The sequence below is a fragment of the Vidua macroura genome, chromosome 17 (assembly GCF_024509145.1).
Source record: "Vidua macroura isolate BioBank_ID:100142 chromosome 17, ASM2450914v1, whole genome shotgun sequence".
Lineage (NCBI taxonomy): Eukaryota > Metazoa > Chordata > Aves > Passeriformes > Viduidae > Vidua > Vidua macroura.
In genome coordinates, this window is record NC_071587.1 from 4,493,587 (window position 1) to 4,518,002 (window position 24,416).

A 24,416-nucleotide genomic window follows, 5' to 3' on the forward strand; every position below is an offset into this window, starting at 1 on the left:
GTAATAAAGTTAACTGTCTTCAAACGTGGAGGTTGAGAAATGTGTGAATATGCCCTGTATGTAGAATCAAGAATCTCCTGAGCTGGAAGGGGCCCACAAGGATTGAGTCCAAGTGCTGTCCTGCACAGGGAACCCCAAGAATCCCACCCTGAGAGCAGTGTCCAAGCAATCCTTGAGCCCTGGCAGCCCTGATCCTGACATAGATTCATCTATTTTATACAGAATACTGTGGCTACAGGAGATATTTTTTTTCCTATGGAGTTACAGCAGACTGTGATTTGATTCAGGTTTTATGTCCTTAGATTCTCCCTAGGGCAGATTCTGTAGGTTCCTGGGCAGATACTGGAGGTACAGCCACTCACCAACACCCATCCATCCATCCATCCATCCATCCATCCATCCCCCATCCATCCATCCATCCATCCATCCATCCATCATCCATCCATCCATCCATCCATCATCCATCCATCCATCCATCCATCCATCCATCCATCCATCTATCCATCATCCATCCATCCATCATCCATCCATCCATCCCTCATCCATCCATCCATCCATCCATCCATCCATCCATCCATCATCCATCCATCCATCCATCCATCCATTCATCCATCCATCCATCCATCCATCCCTCATCCATCCATCATCCATCCATCTATCCATCATCCATCCATCCATCATCCATCCATCCCTCATCCATCCATCCATCCATCCATCATCCATCCATCCCTCATCCATCCATCCATCCATCCATCCATCCATCCATCCATCCATCCATCATCCATCCATCCATCCATCCATCCATCCATCCATCCATCCATCCACCCATCCATCCATCCATCCATCCATCCATCCATCCATCCATCCATCCATCCATCCCTCATCCATCCCTCCCTCCCTCCATGCTAATTCCAGCTGCCCCTTTGCCCAGGAAGTCCCTTTGCTCTCAGGGGTCAGTCCCAGAGGAGCAGCCAGCACGGACTCCGGGCTCTGGGAAGGGTGGAGCCGGGCCGATTCGGAGCTCTGACTTTGGAACATTTTGTTGTGCTGCTGATACGCTGGGCAGGTATTGTTGGGCCGAGCGCCAAACGCTCAGCGACACGGAGCGAGGGGCTGTGATTGTGTAGATAGGGGGCCTCAGACAGTGTGAGGCAACGGGGAATTATTCCTTGCCTTATCTCCTCTGCTCAGTGCACGTCATCATCCCTGATCTCACAGGTCCCAGAGGACGTGGCCGCCAGTGCAGCTCACCTGATAAGGGAAGCTCCATCACGTGTGTTTGTACAGTTCCTTTCCTTACATATTTTGCAGAGCCATGACTGTTATTCTGCATTTCTTATACAAGACACACGGAAGACAGCAATGCAATGAACTCTGATTACAATGCATGTGTAGGCTGCTGCTGTCACAGCATCCACAGTGGGGACCAGGCCTGCAGGCCTGACATTACAGCATAACATGCAAATTGAGGTTTGATGGGAAGCAATATGATAATTGCCTCAGAAAAAAAAATTGTCTGCATAAGAAGATGTGGTGAACACTCACCTCTCTGCCTCTCTCTTCCCCACATTTAGCAGCAGAGGTGAGGCTCAGTGGGAGTTTGAAATTCTCCATAGAGAGCAGCTCATCCCCAAGGACACCATTTCCCTGCACATCCCATGTGAGCGGGAGCCTCTGCTTTCTCCTCCATTTGCATTATGCTGTAAATAAAATATATAATATTGTAAATAAAATAAAAATATTTTAAGGTACTGTCACCTCTCTTCCTGCACATTCCCGTGGCCAAGGTGATCTCCATCGCCTCTGACTCACACAATGAAACCAAAAAAAGCAAGCTAAGAAAAGGGAGATCATAGCTATGGCCATGTGGGAAGTTTATCCTCTACACATCCTGCATGGAATATTTGTGTAGCTTACCCAGGGATATTTCTTGCCTACAGCCATGCAAATAGTTCCTGGTACAGGGGATCTGCTGTGCCCATGCAGGGACACACTCAGCTACTGCAAATTGTGCCTGTGCCCAGCAGAGACAGGGGCTGGCTTCTGCAATTCCCTGCTGCAATTCCCTGCTGCAGAGTCCCTGGTTAGCATTTAGACTGTCCAGGGGAAGCAGGGTCAGCCTGTGCTATCTCCTCAGCTGGAAAAGAGGGGGGCTGGCTGAGGAGTGTCCATCACTCATTCAGTGCCCAATGTCTGATTCTCAAGTGTGGCTCTCTTTCCCAATCAGCAAACATTTTGTGTATCATGTCTGCAGCGCCAGGTGAGATCCCTCAGCTTTTGTGCTTTTAGCCAAGGTGAAAACACCACGATATTCAGGAAAGCTGGAGGTCCAGGTCTCATCTAAACAAGAGCTGATATCTGGGAAAATGCACACCATGTAACAGAGGGGTATTTTCTGCCTTTCAGAACTCCACTCTTTGTTGGAAAGAGGCTAAAGGCAAATTCTAGACAAGAAGTTAGGGAAGGAGATGCTCTGGGCAAGTGAGATGTGCCTATTTATTCATAGATAGAAAATCGTTTTATTCATCCACTTTAAAAACAAGGCAAAATACCCCAAATCTTTTTCCATGTCTCAGCATGCCTGTTCAAAAACTGGCAGTGCTAAGCCTACTTTTGTTCACAGCTTTTGGGGAAGTTAAATATTTTGATCTCTACCTTTAGATCACTGTGCCCTTGGTATTTCTTTCCAGGCACCCTACTCTGATCCCTTTGCCAGAGGTGGGGGAAATTCTATTGCTTTCATGGGCAGATGGATCAGGCTCATTGGGAATTTCAGGCCTTGCCTCTTTGTTGTGTTTCATGCTTGTGTGTTTAAGAATTGGCTTATTGTCCAGCCTGCTAATGTTTTCAATTATGTGGAGCCCAATTCAATATCCCTACCTGACTGAGAGGCAGCAGGAGTTGGCTTTTTGTGTTCTCTGACCTAGAGCTGACTCCATTTGCTGCCTATCTGACTAACTAGTGAAGCAGAAAATGCTCACAATACAGCACAATTAATGACAGACTCTGAAAAACACACCAGATCCCAGCGGAGAGGAAGAAATTAGGCTCTTGCACAGTGAAGGAGTTTGTTGATGATGTTCTTCTATTTATAACATTTTAAAGGGCAGGCATGAGTTAGGCTTACTAGAAAATCCTGATCCTTATTTTTTTCCCTAAAATTGTATTAATTTTTTTTTTTTTAATTGTAGACAATAATATTCAAATTCACTCCAGCTGTGTGGCCCTGTGGAGTGCCAAGAGAGGGACAGGGTTTTTCTGGCCTTTAACAATCTGTCTCCCTTGGCAAATATGGCAATGTATTTAAATCTACATATAATGAGAAATACCCTTTAAAAATTGCTGGCAGTGCTGATATACTACCATTAAACAGGATTTTACAGCAAAGAGACATAGGAAAAGATACATCTGGAGTGCTGTGTCCAGTTCTGGGCTCCTCAGAACATGAAAGAGCTACTAGAGAGGTGCAGTAGAAGTCACAAAGTTCATTTGGGATCTGGAGCATCTCCCTTATGAGGGGAGACTCCAGGAGCTGGGGCTGTTTGTTCTGGAGAAGACTGAGATGAGATCTCATCAATCCATGTAAACATCTCCAAGGGATGTCAGAGAATGGTGCCCAGTGACAGGATGAGGAGCAGTGGCCAAAATTCAAGAAATTTCACCTCAACACGAGGAAGAACTTTACACTGAGGGAGGAGAGCACTGGAATGGCTCAGGCTGTGAACCCCTCAGTTTGTAGGAAAACACAACACTGTGTCAGCAATCACTGATTTCATGAAGTTCACCAAGGGGATGGTTGCTGTAAGCTCCTGGTCTTTAGCTCAGGTGTATGAGGTGCCTTTGGACACTGTAAAAGAACCTACAGGAGCAGCATGAGCTCATTAATGTGATGGTAATACAGGGAACAGGATCCACGGCATCACAGTGAGGTGTAACAAGGGGAAAATACAGACACGTGGAGCTATCCCAAGGCATGATCTCTATAAATCAGGAATATATTCACTCATTTACAATACCCTTCTCTTCAGGCTACTTTAGGAGGAGCAAATGCTACTTTGGCAGATGGTCTTCACTAATATTTTTAAACGCTTCCTGCCACATTTAAATACTCAATTGAAATTTTAACTTCATTTCATCTCTACCTTGGAAATTTTCCCCATGCCCTGTGTTCTCCCATGGCAGGGTTTCCAGCCAACACACAAGTCCTGCTTTATATCACACATGGGAAGGCCACTGCTCCAGGAGGGAATAAAGAGCAGCAGCACCATCTATTTCTGCTGTTCACTCTGTAGCCACAAGCTCTGTTCATTGCACAGAGGTAGACACTGTTCTCAGTGATGACTTTGTGTTTCCCCACAGGCTGCTTTTCATGGCCAATAGAGCAACCAGATTTTTCAAGCACTGATAAATACATCTGCCCATGACTCAGTAGGACACAGCAGCATCAGTCCCATCTCACCTTGGCAGCAGAGTGCTAGGCTTGAAACACACAACATCTCCTGGTTTTCCAAAGGACTTTCATGTTCTCCCACCTCTGGTATCTTCAAAATCCAAACCACTTGGCTTTAATTGCAGACTGGAGGAGTTGGACTGCTCAAAAATCAGGTCTCAGAGTATCAGGTTGTGAAATGCTGATGTAGATCTACCTTTATCCTTTAGTGAGCAATTTTTGGAAAGCAAATATTTTTTAACTTAATAACATTAACTTAAATGCCAATATCTTTCTTTAACCCCCTCTGCAAGCACTGAGCGCTGTGCCAGGCCAGGGCTATGGCAAACAGGAATATGGCATTTGGCCTCTTTGAACTTTACATCATTTGCATCTTTTGGCAGTGAGTTTCTAATTCTCTCCTCTTTACAACAGTTTGTGGGGGTGGTTTTTTGCTTGGTTTGGGGATTTTTTTTGCTTTTGGTTTTTTGTGGGTTTTTTGTTTTGTTTTTTTGTTTTGTTTTTAATGGTAATTTAGCATCTGAACATTTATTTTCATTAAAAAAGGAAACATTTCAGAAATTCCAGTTCCCCAACTGCTTTTCCACACTTCCCAGTATTTTATTAGAGAGACATAACCCTGGATCCACGTGGTAACAGAGAGCCTTGAGAGAGCCTGTAAATGGATTCTAAATTGATGCTCAAAAGCCTTTTTTTTCCCTAGATGGTGGAGGCTAATGAGTTTTAATTCCTTGAAAAGCCAGCTACTGCAATAAAAAAATTTTTTTCTATTACCAGCAAATCATCTGCTTTGGAAACTGGTTTACTTATTTATGCAATACCTGGCCAAAAACGTATTTGATTAAGGCTGTGTTTGGTCTTCCAATGAATTCTAAGGGATTCTGCTGAAGCAGGTTGTAAGCATTCATAAGGAAGGAGAGGTGGAATGGAATAAACATGTTAGCCAAAGGGAAAAATCTGAGCATTCCTACCAGCAGCCTGGTATATACATAATTTCATGTGCTGAGAGCACTAAAACACCCACAGGGTGCTTTAGGCCCCACAGGAAGAACAGCAGCAGCCAGATCACTCTCAAGACAAGAACAACATTTCAGATCTTAATTCACAATCTGGGCTCTTCACCTGAGGGTTGTCAGCCCATGGCAGGAGAAATCCTTCCAGTTTCAAGAACAGAAAAGACAACACTTCTGCCTCTCACCATCTTCACTGGGAGAGAACCTGGAATGTCAGATAAATGAGGATGAGACAAAAAACCTGCTGTCTCTTAAAAAACAAGGTGTTAAGGAACACTGGGATACAGTTTGGAGGTCTGGACAGCTCCCAGCTGCTGGTGGGGCAGAGGAGAGCCATGAAAAGCACCATGAGAGGGGGACTGAAGCCCTTGATCACACAGCAGCAGAAGCAAAAAAAAAGGGATGGAGTCAAGGGAAGGACAGCCTGTGCTGGAGCCCATGAACCCCTGAACTGCCCCCCAGCAGAATTCCCTCTGGAATCCAGGGGTGCCTGGGGAGAACCCTCCATGCAGGGACAAAGGGGTCCTGGGTGCCATCCCTTGCCTTGCATCACGGAGGGGCTGCAGGGGAGAAAACCAAAACTGGAAGCCTCAGGAATGAGATTTATTGCTTGGTTAATGACATCCTTCCCTTCCCAATGACCCCAGTGAAGCAAGAAAAGGCTGAGTGGCTTTATCTTTATTCAGTGCCCTGGTCCTTCTGGGACACTTGAAGCTGATTGCATCACTTTCGGTGTCAGCCTCGATAAGATGCTGATTGTGTTTCCCGGTTTTTTCCGTGGCAGAGGAGTCCCCCAGCAGCCTGGGTGGTTAATGGGAGCTGACTGGCTCTCCAGTTTGTCAGAGCAGCTCCCTTTGGCTTCCTGCTGTAGCACATTAGCACAACAAATTAACATTGTAATTGCGTTTTAACTATTTATCACTGTGGAAAAGGGAGGGGGAAAAATCTAGAAAAAAAGGAAGATCACAGGCAAGGGCCCAAGAGACAGGTTAGTAAAGCAAGTCTCTGTCTGCACCTCCCTTCATTTCTATTTATAGCCAGCCATTAAGTTATGCTAATAAACAGCCAGCCACAGGCTATGGCAAATCCCCTGCTCAGACACAGGAAAAGCTGAGTTAAATATATTCAGCTTACTCAACTCCCAGGACCCGTGTGACTGCCACCAAATCCAAAACTACAGGGATCTAAGGGCAGCTCCAGCACCTCTCACTGACACCCATCCATGCAGCACAGCCATGGCAAGGCACGCACATTTGGCATTTTTATACATACATATGTAAATCAGGCACGGGATAAATAAAACATGGAAATTCCAACAAAATACCCCATATCAATGGCTCTGACTTAATCAATTATTTTGGCAAAGACCAATTCACTTCATAAACTGATTCGTTTGGGAGAAAACAGCCCTTTTAACCAAATAGCAGCATGATGCATCTGCACCAATTTCTCCAGAGCAATTGCATCCAAAATAGCATTTATTGTAGCTCTCCCTCACATGCAATTGGTTGTTATTTTATTTCTGTCTGTATGCAGCAGTTTCTAAAGGGGATAGCATCAGGTCCTCACATAACCTATATATTTAATCAGATTATCAAATTAAATAATACAGCCTTAAATGAAAAAGTCTGCAATTCCCTCGAGCAGTTCTGGGAAGGCTTTCATTGCTCATTCTTGTGCTTAAAATGTACTAGCAGCACTGTCTTCTGCAGCTATTTTTGGGTATCCAGACATTTGTAAAGCACCCATCGCTAATTTTTAGATGCCAATACCTTGTTTTCCTCATCAAACCATGGCAGTCAGAAATGTCACATTCATCTGTAAAGTCACAGCACATAAAAATAATGAGTGCCTTTATCTTTTCTGACTGAGCAAACGCAGGATGAAAAAGTGATGGAGTTTTTATTGAGGAAAGAGGGGAATCCCAGCAGGGTGATGTGATTGTTGTCCCCTACAGGGCTGCTGCTTGTGCTGAGCTGCACCTTTTGGGATTTTGCCAGCATGTACCTGGCAGAGGAGCAGCCAGGGAGGCTGGAAAACCCCCGGGATTCCCTCTGACTTTCCCAGCAACCAGCACAGTGAGGTGCTGTGGGACTGATTCAGCTCCTGGGGTGCCCCATCCTGGCTGCAGGACTGCAGCAGCTCTGATGCTTCAGCTTTGAGGTTTTCTGTGCCCCTCTGAACAAGGATGTACAGGCAGGGAAAGGTTTTTATCGACTCTGAGCAGAAAGTGCTGGGGTTTGCAAATCCCCGGAGGAGGATTTCACATGAGGAAGATCATCATAATGCTGTGCCACTGGGAATGCTTTTTCCTGCAGGAAACCATGTGAGGATCGTAGCACCTATGGTTGTTTTCCCTCCCAGCCCCATCCTGGTAAAACACGTTGCCTTACTAATGATTTACAGGGGAATCCAGTGTCTCCATATAATTCTTAGATAGGTTACAAGTACTGCCAGGAGAGAGGCAGGGAGGTGTTGGTCTCAGGGAAGTGGAGGAAGGCTCAGCAATGTGGATAAGTGAACACAAACACCAAGTGTTACAACACTTTTCCCATGGGAAAAGCTGGGGGACAGTGATGGATTCAACCTGGACTGAGCAGACTCTGCTGGCCACTGCAGCACTGAGCTCTCTCTGAGAACCAGTCACAAGGTCCAGGGGTGCCAATGGGACTCCACCATGAGGCTCTGGCTTGGTGCCCAGGAGTTTCTGCCAGTCTGGCTCTCCCAGAGTGCCCAAGCTTGGGCAGGTTTGGAGGTGCTGGTCAGAGCCCAGAGCACGTTCTGTGCTCAGTAGTGGTTACATTGCAGCTGTATGAACAGAACCATGAGTCTGTGTATGCCACTTCCGAGTCAAACAACTGATTCCCAGCAAATTCTCTTCACCCACAACACCACAAGGTAATAAAATAAATTTTAAAAATTATTAATTAAAGAATCTATTCTGTTTCTTTACTCCTCCCTACCACTCCAGTAAAGCAGGTGAGAGGCATCAGCCCCTGCACCAACTCCTGGGCATTCCCCAACCTCCCAGCCCACCCCTTTCCTCCAGAGAGCAATTGGGTGGAGAGGGGGATATTTTGCAGTCATTGAAATTTCATTTTATTTTTAGCCAGACATGCTGCCATTTAAAAAGCTCCCTGGTGAGCAGGGGATTGGCAGTGTGGGGAAGAGGGAACAGAGGCAGCAGGGGCTGGGCAGGAAGCAGGAGGTGTCGAATGCAGCGGTTGCAGGAGCAGTAGAGATGCTGCCGGCTCAGGGAAGGTTTGGCTTCCTGCCAGCCTGCTCTGTGCTCTGAAAAATAGCAAAACTAATAACCTCAATTACAGCCCAGCCTCTCTGGGGGCTGCTGCTGATGCCTTTGTTTATCTGAGTCCCAACGTGAAAGCAAAGATTGTTTTTTTGTCTGCAGGGGCATAGAGACACTGGAGAAATGAACAGCCCATGTCAGGGAAGGAAAGGTCAGAGAATCACAGGCTGGTTGTGGTTGGAAAGGATCTTTAGAAACCATCTAGCTCCAACCCCTCTGACATGGGCAAGCAGAGCTTCCACTAGAAGAGTTTGCTCAAAGTGCCATCCAACCTATCATTGAGCCAGTACAGATCAGCTACACTTTCTTCCAAAATCCACTTTAAACACTGACAGCTTTAATGCCTTACCTTCTGACTCTTCTGGGCTTGTAGGTATTTTTATTTGGCACCAGAGTGCAGAAAATCACATGGAAGCTCCCCATCAATGTCTCAATCTCAGCTGAAGCAGGGATGGCCTTTCACCCTGACCTGCTGTGGCTGTACCACTGTCCACATTTCCACTGCAACACTCATAACACATTTCCACTCGTAACAGTCATAAAAATGGGTCTGCTGCCTTTTAAAAGAAGTCTGGAGCTATTCCGTAACAGCAATTGGGAGGTGATTACCAAAATATTGATTTTATAAGTATATTAGTTAGAGAGGGATGCCTGGAAGAACCAGGCAGAAAGAAAACCACCCAATGTCTGTTGTATACTTGACACTGATGTAATGTTGCTGGACTTCTTGCAATTTTTCCTGCTTGATTCTACTCCATATTCAGGAAATCTGGAATGATGGGCTAAAGAAACCACTGCCTTCATAATGAGATGAGGGACTTGAAAATGGAGCATGGCAACATCTATGCTGGGTCAAGAGATATCCAGCCTGTGGTAGAGGTGAGCTCTGCCTTCCTCACTGGGAAGAATTAACTAGAATAGATTTCACAGAAATGGCTGTCACTACAAAATCCTCCTTGTGTTTAAGCTCTGTTCCTGCTGATGAAATGAGCAGTGCTTTTGTTCATGCATGGCTGCCCTCTGTGTGTCACAGGACCCCGAGCCTGCAGGCTCAGCCACTCTTGGCTCTGCCAGATGGTCCAGACAGACAGGCCCCCACCGCAGCTGCAATGCAGCTTTAACTGCACTGAAACTTCATTTTCTCTATAAGAAAAGACACATAAAGGCTTGTCAGGACCAGCAAAATCTGGTGTTGTCAAGTTACAGGTTCCCCCTCAGCAGCTCCTTGCAGCAATACACCTCCAGGTTGTATTTGCATAAATTTCAATGAGGGTGAACTTATGCAATGGGAGTTAAATTTTCTCAATTCTCTGACAAAGCAGAGACAATCAGCCAGCACTCACAGCCATGCCATGAGTAACTCTGTGTCCTGTGCACAGACACAAGAAACACAAGCCTTGTTCATCTGTAGCAGCATAAATCTGAAAATACATCTAATAATCCCCAGTCCCCACTCACCAGATACTGGATGCAGAGAAATAAAACACTTCTTCCTGGCATGAGCCAACAAAACTGCAATGCCAGCCAGCTTAGCAGCCTGCTGCTGGATGAGTTCTGGGTCAGGTTACCAGGGAGTGTTAGACCAGGTTTACACACACTGATCAAACCCAGCACCCCTCACAGCCAGCAGGGCTAGTGGGGCTGTGCTGTTGATGTGTTTTGGCTATGAAAAAGCAAGATCTAACAAGCAATGTAACACTCAGGGTAGATAACCCTGCCTCAGGCTAGGAGTCAAACCTCTCCTTGGCTAAGAGAGCCTGACAATTTAACCTTTGCCTGATCTCACACATGGCTGGCTCTTAAAAAATTACAGTAGGATTGGGAAAGGGGGAGGGGGAGTTATTTTATCTTTGACCTTGCTTGCTCACATTAAATAACCAGACACGGGAGGGTGTGACACAGCCAGGCTGAACCTCTCTGTGGGCACACACTGGCTTTTCCATCAGCCACAAAGAGCTGTTGGGAAATGCACATGAACCAGTCATACAGGAGCCACAGAACAAGGCAGGAGCCATTGCCTTGTCCTCACCACACACTGAACATCACCTGAGCCAGCTGGACCAGTGCTGCACTACCAGTGACCAGAGCCTTTACACCCTGGAACCTCCAGCTGCACCTTCCTCTTCAGATCCCTTTTCCTCCTTTAAGGACAGTAAAGATTGCACAGAACTTAGAGCTGGAGGCTTGCCTTGCAGACATGATGTGATTTTTGAGTAAAACCGCAGAAACACCAAACACACATTTAAGTTCTTCAGCCAAACCCTCCCTAGATGCCTCCAGACCCCAGGACCCTGAGTCCTCTCCTGCAGAAACACTTGCTGTTCCTGCCATGTTTTGGTGCACTGATGACAACTGGGATATTAATGTTCCAGGCAATGACAGCCAGAGCAGCAGGAGAAATAGGAGTGGTGACAGGAATACAAAAAGAAAAAATGGATTTTGTTTGTATGGCCTTTTTTAAAATGAAATAATCAAAGAAACGCCAAGGTCAGAAAACCAGTCAGCTCCAAGATACCTGTGTGGGTGACAGACCAAATCCCAGTTGGCCTGTCCTGCTGCAGAGGATGTAGATCTCACTGGAGCATCTTTCCTCTTGTCCTTTGCTGAGGAGCAGTTTGTCACACGAGCCCCTTGGCACCTGCAGTGGCGCTGACTGGGTTCTGTGGGTCACCAAAAAAGCACTTGGCACTAACAGAGAGAGTGACCCAGAGGTGACACCAACCAGCCACCAACCAGGCTGGAGCTCCAAGGAAACAAGATTTGCAGCAGGTCCCCAAAAGTAAAGGGGCTGGAAGCAGAGCTACACCACCCAGCACCAGTACAAACACTGCTGCTACTGGTGCCAGAGGGAGACCTGACCTTGGTGTTAAAAACTACGTGGGTAACATAAAACTCCAAATTCAAATTGCTCTGATCTTCAAATTAAGGTTCAGCCAAATGTAGATGCAGCAACTCAATAAGCATAATTAACTGGGCTCCAATTTTTAAGCTTAGGAGATTGCAGACAGCAAAGGATGCTCCCCCCTCCAGTAAGATGAGAAGGAAATAAAGAAGAGGGAGCAGTGCAGATGCTGTTGATGTTTCAGGGAGATCTATGTGCTCGAGGTTGATTAGCAGTTGTCAGTGTCCTTTCTGTGCCAGGAGCAGATAAGCCAGGAGCAGAGCACTGCAGGCAGCTGATAGCAGCAATTCCCAGATCAAGGCTTGTGGGGGCTGAGGATGCAGAGCAGGAAAGATTTCCTGGAGAAAACAACTTGTGATGCTGAATGGTTCTGAAGTTTGTGAAAAGTGCCTTGAGCTTACTAAATACAAACATGTCACTGAAATCTTCTTCTCATCCTAGAGAACAGTTTTGTTTTAAACAGAAAGCAGTATCTCCCAAGTTCAAGCCCAAATTAATTTCAAATGTAATTAAGCTTGCCAAATACAAATCTTCCACCGTTGCTTACAACATCAACTACTTACAAACATGCAAGTTCATTCTGGAAATTCACAAATTTTGTGCTGTCACTCCATATATCACCCTCATCAGCAAAGGACATCAACTTCATTAAAATAAACAAGAAAAATCCCCAGCTTTAAAACAAAGCAGTCCCTCATGAGTTCTTTGGAGGTTTACATGGGAATGTAGGTGACTGGAAGGACCTATCCATATTTAATTTCTTAAGCCTCTTAAACAACCCCAAAACTGTTATGCAAAGAACTACAAACCCTTAGTTGCCAAGGAAAATAGAAAGACAGAGTTTCCAAACCCCAAGCAGGACGAGTGCCCCCAGCCAGCTGGGCTTTGGAGGGGCTCTGCCTTTTACACAGGGCATCAAAACCATTTCTGGGTAATAGCCCTATAATTTAGATATCAAACCCAGGCCAATGAGGGCCCAGCAGCCACAATCACCATGTTTTTAGCCATCCAGCCTAGCACAGAAACCCTTCCGTAGCACATTATCTTTAATCACAGGCATAATAGAGATTCAATTTGAGCCTTCAGCTGCATTTTCTTCCTTGTTATTCACAGTGCTGCATTTTCCTCAGCAATAAGCAATTTTCCTCCATTTCATTTTGCATTGATCTGCCTCAAAGAGAGTCTTTTAAGGTTTTAATAGCCCTATGTGGAAGCCCCTGGCCAGTAATGAAGACAGAAACTCAGGGTTTTTACCCAGGAAATCAAATTGCACAAAGCAACTGCCAAGAGAGCACCCACTTCCCTTGTTCTCCTGCAGAAAACATCCCTAGAAGTTTGACAGGTTGTTGCAGACATTTGCCAACATTCAAGAGCCCAAATCCCACCATCAAGAGTTGCTCCAGCACAGGCGGGGGCTGCTCAATCTGATGCTCTCTCAGGGTGCTGTGACCACCCAAATGCTTTGTTACCAGAGGGCTTCATCTCCTTGCTCTGGAACCTCTTCCAGCCCTTTCTCAACAAGCAACCTCTTTGAGCAGCATCTCTAGTCCCAACTGTTTAAAAAGAAAGTTGCAAAACATGAAATGAATCCAGGCTGTGTAAATACACAGCTTCCCCCTAATTGACTCTTTAAATGCACCTGTGTCAATGCAGGCACCCAGTGATGTATCAGCTTGCAGGGCTGAAAGGTCTGTTCCCCCCCAGAGGCAGCTGGGCTAACATTTCCTAAATTACAATCATGTTTTCCTTTTCTGTTAATATTTTCATTCCAAAGGTCATTTACCACACACACACACTCTCACAAAGCAGGGGAAGGTGAAGGAAGCTGCTTGATTCCCAGGCACAGGAGTCAGTCACTCCATTAATGAAGCAAATCTGCAATCTTACTACAAAGATATTTCTATCTGCACCTGGCTGGAAAAGGCTTCATGCTATGGACCAGCTTGTGTCTAACAGCCAGGCTCTGAGACCAAGTCCAAGACACCTCTCTGCACAAACCTTGGGCTGCTGAGGGTGTCAGATCATCATCAGGGCTTGGAGCAACCTGCTCCAGGGGAAGGTGTCCCTGCCCATGCCAGGGGTTGGGTGGACATGAGCTTTTAGGGTCCTTTCCAACCCAAACCGTTCTGGGATCTCTTCTGAAGCTCAGTGCTTCCCTTGGGCACCCTCAGCCCACACTGAGGCAACCAAGCCTCAGCCAGCAGGAGCTGCTGCAGCCAGCCTTGCTCAGCGAGGTCTCACAGGGCATCTCTCTTTTTTCCTGGGAGGCAAAAAGGATCAGGCTACACAGCAGCCACGGGGCAACAGCAAAAGAGGGACCCCAAAGGTGATGGGAGTGCTGAGCCCACCCCAGCCCGAGCTGGGGTCTCTCACAAGGGGTGCTTGATCCCAGGAAACCTGGGCAGTGCTTGGGTGCAGAGAACATGGTTTATACACACAGATCTGAGAGCCTCCCATGGTTAACACCCTTCCTGACATTTCTAAGGAACATAATATTTTCTCTGTTATCATATTAGCCTGAGAAGGCTTGTGTGCCCCGTCCTAGAGGGTGTCAGGAGCTTAATATTAATTAAATAGCAGATTTAAGGTTATTTCTCATAATCACAGCTGTGATTTGAATTATTGCTTGATCATATTGTGCTTTGGCCCGCTCGCCGCTTTTGATTAATTATTTGCATTTGCTGGTTTATAACATCCATGCATTGCTTCAGACAGAGGCATCTTTTTTGATTTTAACTGCATTATATTCTCTGGTCAGATGATGGATTGGAGTTCCCAGCATACCATAAACAGCAGCCCATCCATGATATGTATCTATAACCCATATTCACTTCTCAGCATATCCTGTATTCAATCATCCTTATATTCATTTCTCCTGATATTATTATTATTATTAGCCTTAGGGAACTTGTTTTATAGGCTATTTAGTTTGAATTAAGCATGTATGCCAGTCACTTCTTGTTTCCAGAAGAACACAGATGATAAATGGTAGGATTTATGCCCGGACTCTGCTTTGGACTAGTTCCCATCTTTACTTATATTTAAGTATTATTACTATTAGGAAAACAACATTGTCAGGACCTTCAATGCACACATTTCACAAGCTTGTTAGTGGGTTCACGAGGCACAAATGGAAAATGCATTTTCTTTCTACCAGCTTTCTGATTTAACTTAAATATGCTCTCCAGACAAGAAGGACTTTTGTCATTTTCCCCTCATACAGCTCACCGCTACTTCCCAAAACAAAATTCCTTGATGGATCAAGATATTGATAATATTTCAGCCATGTTTCATCTTCATATTAAATTGTCTACACATTGAGACTTACTGAAATTTTAATTATTTTTTAAATTAAACACACGTGGTTATTTAGGAACAATTGAATGTCTAGACTCTTACTTGGGACAAGTCTTTCTCTCAGCTTTAATGAGACCAAATCAGATAAGCACACACAGTCAAATGGCCACGTGTGCAAGTGATGGTGGAATATTCAGCCCTGTAACCCACTGTTCCCCCACGCTCAGCGCAGCTCCGTTAGGTTTTAGTGCTTTATCCCCTTCCCACAAGCAGAGCTCACTTCAGATGACACAATGCTCAAATTGTCCCCCATTATCCCCAACTTCCTCATCCCACAAGTGACTCATAGAAATGTCCCTGGGGATGTTCGGGGTTGCTGGCATTGCCTGCTCTGCACCCCTTTGAAGCAGCAGGGAGTCACCAGTCTCTGGTTTTGGCCTGGAGCCCACGTTTCCCTCTAGCTGCAATGGGCCAGGCTGCAGAGGGACAGCACAGGGGATGTCACTCTGCTCTGCCCCGGTGACTGCACAGACACAGTGACTTCTGTGAGTCACAATTCAGGGTTCTCTCCAGCCTTTGTGTGATGTCTTTGCTTCGAATTTCTAACTGATACTAAAAAATCTCTGCACTTATCCCCTTTCTGGAGGCATTTGCTGCACTGTGACAGCCTTTGGCACAGCAGTGTCACACACCATCAGCCAGAGCTGTACATTAGTCAGCCCTGCTCTCCCAAAATAGAAGTGAGCAGCCTGATGCACGCAAGCGGATTATGAAACTATTTTGTCACATCTGCACTGGGAGATTAAAAGCTGACAAATGATTATCATCATGGAAATGGGTTCTCCAGCAAGGTGAAGATTGGAAACAGCTGGGACGCCACCACCAGAGCTGAAGATTGTCAAGACTGGCAGATTATCTCCTGTCTCCATCATTTTTACATACAATTCCACCTACCTGACCAGAGATTAGGGCAGGGAAGCCTAAAGTAAGGTATGACTATTTTTCAGACAGAAGTTTTCCTACAGTATGCAGCTAACAGGATATTTGGGAAGGAAAATCAAACAAAGAAATTATATCCCTCCAAACCCAGATAGAAAGCAAATCCTCTGTGAGCCAAAACATGAACAGACAAAAAAAAAAAAAAGCACCCACAATCTTTGCCTGGAAATATTGCTATGAATTAAGATGATAATTCTTGCTCTTTGCAAATCTTACAAATGTAAGTAGCACATCTGAGCAAAATGAATGCCCAGATGCTGCAGGATGGCTTTAAACCAAGGGAATACAAAGGCAGCCAAGCAGCAGGCAGCAGTGCAGGCTCTGGTCAGCTATGCAGCAGCAGGCATCCCTCCTCCCCACACTGAGACACCCTGGCAGCCCCTGGTCAGTGCCCTGCAGCTGAACCATCAAGAGATGACTCAGAAATGGCTTTGAGAGCAGAGACATCCTTGAGGATAGGACTGCAGCAGGATGAGGCATAACACATTCTCCCCATTTAATCCTTGCCAGTGTAAGCACTTTTCTTATGGAAGCTTTAAAAAACGAAATCCTTGAACCAGCAGAGGAGGGAAGTGTGTCCCTGTGTATCACTCTGCATCCTGCTGCAGGTGGGCTCAGGCCCACGGCCAGGGCAGTGTGTGGGCACTGAGCAGGAGCAGAGGAGGGAATGGCAGCTCAGGGTCCATCACATTGCTGCCTCGTTGCCCTGCCAGCTGCAGCACCCTCATGGAAGAGATCCTTGCCCAGAGTCCTGATTCTTTGGGTCAGAGAGATCACAGGCCTCAGGACAGGAGGGAGGAGGAAGGCAGGGTGGAGATATTTTTATGCCTGACCTTCCTTGGACATTCAGGAGCTGGGATTTTCTTCTCTGAAGATCCAGGCCTCAGTCTCAGACACTGAAGTGCTACAGCACTGAGAGAGTGCTCCTGCTGGAGCTCCTGGCAGGACCTGTGGCCCCATGGAGAGAGGAGCCCGTGCTGGGGCAGAACTTGTGGTGCCAAGGGGGTTCAGGCTGGAGCAGCCTGTCCCTGGAGGGCTGCACCCCGTGGGAGATTCACCCTGGAGCAGTTCATGGAGAGCTGCAGCCCGTGGAAAGGCCAGTCCTGGAGAAGTTCAGGGAGAGCTGTTTGCCATGGGAGGGACCCCATGAGGGACAGTGAGGAGTCCTGCCCTGAGAAGGAAGGAGCAGCAGAGTCAGTGTGTGATGAGCTGACCACAGCCCCATTCCCTGTACTACTGTGGGGAGGAGGGAAAGAATTCAGGAGTGAAGCTGAGCCCAGGAAAAAGAGGGGGTGGAGGGAAACTATTTTTAGGATTTGTTTGTGTTTTCCATTACTCCACTCTGATTTTGTTGGAAATAAATTGAACTAATTTCCCCGAGCCAAGTCTGTTTTGCCTGCAGTGGTAAAGGTGAGCGATCTCTCCCTGCCCTGATCTCAACCCACAAGCCTTTTGCTGTATCTTCTCTCCCCTGTCCAGAAGGAGGAGGACAGTGATGGGGGAAGCTTGAGGGAGCATCTGGCACCCAGCCAGGCTCAACCCACCCCAGCTCACACCGTTATTCACACAACCTCTGGGGACAGTGTCACCTGCAGCTCCAGTGTCATCCTGACCACCACTGAAACCTCTGTTTCAAATATGAAAATCCACAGGTGAGCCCATCAACAGGCAAAAGACCCAAGAATGTGGTGCAGCTCCTCCTGCCAAGCTGGAGAAGAGGAAGGTAAGTGTGGGAAGCCTGTTCAGAGCAGTTCATCTTCCCAGGCCCTGCAGCCTGCACTTAGATTTATTTAAAGTACCCAGATACAGAAAACATCTCATGAATTCCTAAGGGCTCACAGTATGAGCTTCTAATGAGTGAGCACTCAGGAACATTAAGGAAAATGTTAGGACTTTTAAATAAACACTCAGACTGAGCACCTGATTTATAAATATTCTGTTTAAGCAAAATAAAAGCAGAAGCAGCTCAGCTCCCTGGCCAGCCACAGGCCAACTTCCAGCTGGGTGGGAATGGCAGAAATAACCTCCCTGCCCAATTACTCACAGAAGTTATCCAACAGAGATGTCTGTTGAGTTTAATCAAGTTCAGTATTTGGATAATCCAGGAAAAATCCACAGCACTTCATGCTTCACATAGAGAAGGGGGTATCTTTGTACCAGGAGTAATCTGAAAGAGTACATGACCAACAGAAATCAATTTTCCAATCCCTGTATACTAACAACAATCTGAGTATTCCAGCTTTTTGAAGCTTATTTACATTTTGAACCTGCTGCCCTGAACATGGGATATGCAGAAGAAAAGCCCTTCCTGAGCTGGAGAGCCCAAATGTCACACAAGCAGAGCAGGACACAGCACAGAGCAATTCAGCTCAGTTCTTCTGCATGTTCCAAGCTTCAAGGGGAGATAATAAAACCTAAACCCACCAAAACCTCTGCCTGAATATCCACAGAGGGAAGCAGGAGATAGGTGAATGTTGCTACACATTGCACTTGACCTGCTCAGTGTCCCACGTGGTTTGTAAAAGGTGTTTTCAACAAATACTATTAACTCACTTTGTTTCCTACAAGGTACTGATTTCCAATATTTTAACAAGTCATTTGAAACACTCTGTGATGTTTGTATTTATTGCTTGAGTAGACTGGAGGTCTCGGGTGCAAAAGCCTGCCTGGGGCTATGTGTCTCCTTCCACCAGGGACTTGATTAAAGGTAAAATCCAGACCAGTATGTAGAAGAATAATTTTACTGTTACAAGGAAACAGTTTGGATGAGAGAGGATCAGAATTTTCTCCCTTTTGCCATATATAGCTCCAAAATTTCCCTTACTCTCAATAGTTTGGTGGGGAAATACTGATTATAAGAAAATCTGCTTTTAAAATGAGCCTTTAATTTGTCAGACCCAAGAGCCACATTGTTCTCTTTGCTCCTGTCTGAATTGCCTTTTTCCTTTTAGCTCCTTTCCACACAAAATCTGTCACCCTGCCTTATTTATTATTGACCCGTCACAGTTTGGAAACACAGTTTAAAATAAATGAGAGCCTGAATGCCACGGCTGTGGAGTTATTAAACTGCCTGGCACTGAGGAAATTGCTTTTCATAAACATCCTGAGCTCCTATGGCTTTTTTTTCCTAAAGTGCTTAATACAATGAGAGCCCAAGTTAATCTGAATCAGTCTTCAAACTGAATTGTTAATAAGAAGGGAAGATGTATTATTGTTCAATATTGAAAGGCTGAAGTCAGAGGAGAGAGCAAAGAAAGGAGTTTTCCATGTACAAGTGATATTCTTTGGGCTTGCTGTCACTCAGTGACAGAAAATGCCTCCACATTCTCAGCAGGTGAGGCCACACAGAGGATGTTCATTTAATGTCTCCTCCACCACGGATCCCAATGCCAGCACCAGCACCCTCCTGCTGTTACCTGCTCACCCTGGCAATTCAGACAGTAGCAGGTGAACAAAGAATAAACCAGGGATTTCCACGGTACTGTATGGGGCCACAATAAATATCTTGCAGTTGTTAATTCCCTAGTAATCTTTCCAGCTGGGAGTACTCAGGCATGCCCTATCTGTTCTAGGCACCAGAGAGGAGTGGACAAGGGGGAGTGCAAATCCACACAGGTTTTTGGAAAGCCAGATACGTCCTCCAGATAGATGGCACATGCATCATGTGAATCCCTCTACCAAAATCTAGACAAACCCACTAGGGACACCCTCACGATGTCTGGGCATCCCAGTTTCTCTTTCAGGGCAGACTGACTTGACCCCACTGCTCTTACTGCACAACACACACCAAAGCTGAAGTTTAAAAAAGCTCTTTGAGCCCCTTCTGTGTGGAACAGCCAGAGCTGCAGCAGGACAGGGAGACCACGGGATGCCCTGCCCTGCCCTACCTGCACACTTGGCAATGCCACTCAGAGCTGGGATTTGTTTCTTACTTGCACCAAATAATCATGCTGCCCTTCAAAACAGGTCTGGACAGCCTCTGTTTGCCTCAATCTCAACATCTCAGGGTCCAGACAAGAGCAGATTGATGAATCTCTTTCCTCTCCTTACATCCAGTGCTCCTTAACAGCCTCACAGATATGGCAGGTTTGTGATTTCTCTGAAGTCTGACCAATTCTCCCGCCTGGCAAGGAGATGCAGCAGCAGAACCCTGCCCTTTCTGCACTTTGGTCTCTGAACAGGGCTCAGAGGGAAGAGGGACCATGATCACCCTCCTCACCTGCAGTGACCAACGTGGTACCAAGAAGGGCTCCCTGGAGACAGCAAGGAAATTTCCCATCCTCATCCCATTTCAAGCCCCAGCAGGACAAAGGGATGGAAACCAGCATATGAAACCCCAGAGAAAACCTGGATTGTCTTAGGTTCATTTACCTTGTGAGTGTGCACCCACACGATGCTAAAACAAGGCCAACACCAGCTGCCATCTCTTTAAGAGATGTTAAACCTAAGCGAATCCTCCATCAGCAATGAACTCCTGTTTGAAATGCCTCCAAATTGAAGAAAATGAGTATTTCTTTTGGCGGCCCGGTCCCCCAGTCGGGGTTGCTATGCAACCGCCTCCTGCACATGGCTGATAACACTCCCGGCATTATTTCCCCGCCTGACTGCGCCGTCAGAACAAAGCCCGGCTAATGAAGCTTTCAGATGCTCTTGGCTCTGCCTTTGACATGCGTTCAGCACGGGTTTTCCCTGCTCCTATGTGGCAGTCACGGCAGCCACTGGCTGTCCCTCCCAGCCAGGGCTACTCCGGAGCAGGATGGAGATGCCATGGACAGCCCTGGGGCAGGGCAGAGCAGCCCCCGAGATGGAGAGAGCCACAGAACCTGCCACAGAGCCAGGCAGTGGTGAGCAGGCCCTCTGAAGTGCTGAGCCATCAGTGTTAGGTCAAGCCCATAAAATGGTTCCCATTTATCCATCTGCCCTAATACCCTTGTCACACCTCACTGCTGCCTGCGGGTGTGGGGACAGGCAGGATGAACTTCCTCTGGCCTATGCAAAGAGGGCCAGAATGAAAACAACTCTCCAGGTTAAGCAGTTCAGTTCATTGAAGCACTTACAGATTATTTTTTTAACAATCTGTTGAAATAAATGTGACTGTGATGGTTCCCACACATCATGTGCAGGCAAACCTAAGTGAGTTGGCACAGCAAGAACAACCACAGCTGGCAGGAGCAGCAGCTTCATCCTCCTGAGAGACCCGAGGCTGACACAGATCCATTTTGTAGTGCTACCTCCACACATCTCACAAGCACTGCCAGGGATGGTGATTCCACCCCTTTCCCAGGCAGCCTGTTCCATTCTTTTAGTGAAGAAATTTTTCCTGTTCTCTGATTTAAACTCCCTCTGACACAACTTGAGGCCATTTCCTTTTATTTTGTCACTTGTTACCTGGGAGAATAGACTGACCCCCACCTGGCTACATCCTATCCAGTAGCTGTAAAGAGGGATAAGGTCCTCCTGAACCTCCTTTCCTCCTGGCTGAACAACCCCAGCTCTCTCAGCTGTGCTCCAGAGCCTTCTCCAGATGTAGCAGATCTACCCTCTCCCAGCTCGTTTCCCAGCAGGGCAGAACACAGTGAAACAGAGCACAGCACAGAACACAGTGAAACAGAGCATTTCCTTGGTCCTCCAGCATCTCACCTCCTTAATGGGATCACCCTCAGTGCACGTGTGGATGTGACACAATCCTGGCGTGGCCAGGCAGGGAGCATGAGTGACAGCACACGCAGTGTCAGCTTAGCAGAGTGCACAGACACAGCACAAAAGCTTCAAGAGGGACAAATTCCTGTCACCAAATGCTTCTCAGACAGCACATGGCTCTGGAAGAAGAGCTGGGGATGAGTGTTTCCCACACCAGTGGGCTGGGAGGATTCCTGGATCTAAAAGCACAGATATTCCCAGACACCAAAGGAACGTGAGGAGCAGCAACTGGGGAGGTGGAGAAGGTGACATCTGCTCAACTAAAGACAACTTAAGGAATCAGTCTTTCTCTCAAAGACATAAATTCTGCAAACAACCTGGTAAGAGTCACAAGTGAGCACAGCACCCAGGGAATCCAACCCAGTCCTGCTTGAGGGAGGGTTTTCAACCAAACAACCCACCTGGCTGCTCACCCGCTGACTCTGCCTCGCTGGGCTGAGCTGAAGAAAGTGCAGCGTGGGTGCCTCTTTTTTGGAGACAAAATTGCCTAACAAGAGACAATTATGAGGCATTACCATTAAAAGCAGTGTGTGACAAAAAAAGCTCTGAGCCTGTGTATCCTGAGGTCTGCAAACCCCTTTCTCTACTTTTGTGCTAAATAGGTCTCATTTAGCCCATTTGTTCTGTCCCAGGCAGGCAAAGCGAAAGCAGGGTTGATCGATTTGTTAATTACAGTAATTTTATCTTAAATAGAGACAGCTGAGTGTTCATCAAGTCACAACTCTGCCTGTTACCGAGAGCCCTACCCCCTGCTCAATAATTAGGGATAATAAGTGGCTCATAATAAATGCAACCCACAACAACAGGCTCTGAGAGGGCGATGCAGAATCAGGAGGACTATTAGGGAACCCCCAGGTCTATTTCTCCTTTTGAAGAAAGCAATGTAAAATCTTTAATTGTCTCTCTTGAAACCCTGAGACAGCTCTGCCAGTTTGTTGTAAGTAAAAGGCAATTATTCCACTCTGTGGCTGTGCTTGTGTCCAGAGAAGGCTTAACCAGAGTCATCAGGGCAGGTAAAGGTGGCTCTTTCCTCCTGCACTGACTGGGCACATGCAGAAAGCTGGGGTGGGAGGTGACACCAGTGGGTTATGGGTAACCACACTCCTTGGGAGTTCTAAAACCTGAGTAAGGCTTAAAAGATTAAGTTTCATACAAGGCACGAGAAGTTTGTGCTCAGCTTGGAGCTTCCATTCACTCACATGGACAAACAAGAAATATATTCAGCACTAAGGGCTCACCTCACCCTTCCAGCACAGAAAGGACATGCTGGCAAAAGCTGAAAGCAAGGGAAAACAAACCTCTCATCTTCATCCTGTGCAGGACAGGGAATTTCTGAAGTAGGTTTCTACTACAGCCTGCCAAGAGCAAGGTTTGGGATGAGTGAGGAGAGGGCAGCAGAACTCGTGTGCCTCTGTGTCTCTTCCAAACCATGAAAAACAAAAAAATTACACAAAATCCACAGAGGAACACCCACACCCTGCATTTCTGTTGGGTTTCTTCCTCTTTTCCTGCTTTATCTCCTGGGTAATTACCCCTGCAACTTCACCAGCTAGAAAAGTGCAGATGGCCAAGATGGTCATAAAGATGAAAACATCACCACTTCCAATTCCCTTCCGAGGACTAAGGAGAAAAGGAACACCTTCCTCCTCTCCCCTTCTTCAGGTCAGCCCCTGGCCAGAGCTGAGTGTGGAGGGAAAGGCTTCAGCCCCCTGAGCTCAGTGGATCCTGCCAGGTCCGGGCGCTGGGGGAAGGACTTTGGCAGGGGAGGTGTCCTCGCTGTCCTGGGGAAGGACAACCAGCACAAAGCTGCTCTGGCAAAGGGTGTCTGCCACCACAAACAACCAAAAACCCATACAAACCTGAGACTGGAGGGACTAGAGACTGCCCAGGCCTTTTCCCAGCTGGTAAGGCAGTGCAGCTGCACATTTTCTTTTCCAGTGACTTAAAACGTTGAACTTCAGCCTCTATTTCCCCCCACAAGGTGAAGACATGTGCAGTCCTCATGTGCAAACAGGATTTGGACAGAACTTCAGGGTTCCATCCGCTCAGCATGCAAAACCACAGATGTCATTTGTCTTGTTTTCAGCACTGGGAAGTGCATGGGGGTAAAGAAATAGATTTAATCAAATGCAGTTGTATTTTATTTACAGCAATATTGCTGTCACTTACTTTGCTCCAGGGAATGCATTTACTTGTGACATTTCCCTCCAAGAGCTGAAGCTTCACTTGTTCCTGTGAAGACTCTATATTTTTGCAAATACTTTTTCCTAAGGCAAACTACTTTTAAAAAAAAAATCATTATTATTAGTTTGATATTCCAGTTCCACTTCATCCACAACTACATTTAACCAGCATTTGCAAGATTCTTTTATGCTCTGTCCCTTATCTCAGCACAACATACAGTTGCATTCAGAATAAATCCTGGGCTTCTGTTCAGAGCAGGGGAGAGCTGTGTAATGATCAATCACAACAGCCCTCGGGGATGGGAGAGATTAGCACTTTGATACTACTGAAGATGAATGGGTGGAATGAGTTTGATAAACTGGTGTTTTCCTCAGATAATTGCTCAGGAAGATTTTTGAAGCTGCGTGGATCCTCCTCCTCCTTTCTTTCTGTGTCTGGGTAGGAGAGCAAGCCCTGCTTTTCCAGCAGCACTGCTGGACAGGCTGCTGCACTGCTTTTAAACACTTCACAGTGATTCATGCCACATTTCATCACTATTGAACACTATTAGTCGTGATTTAACCA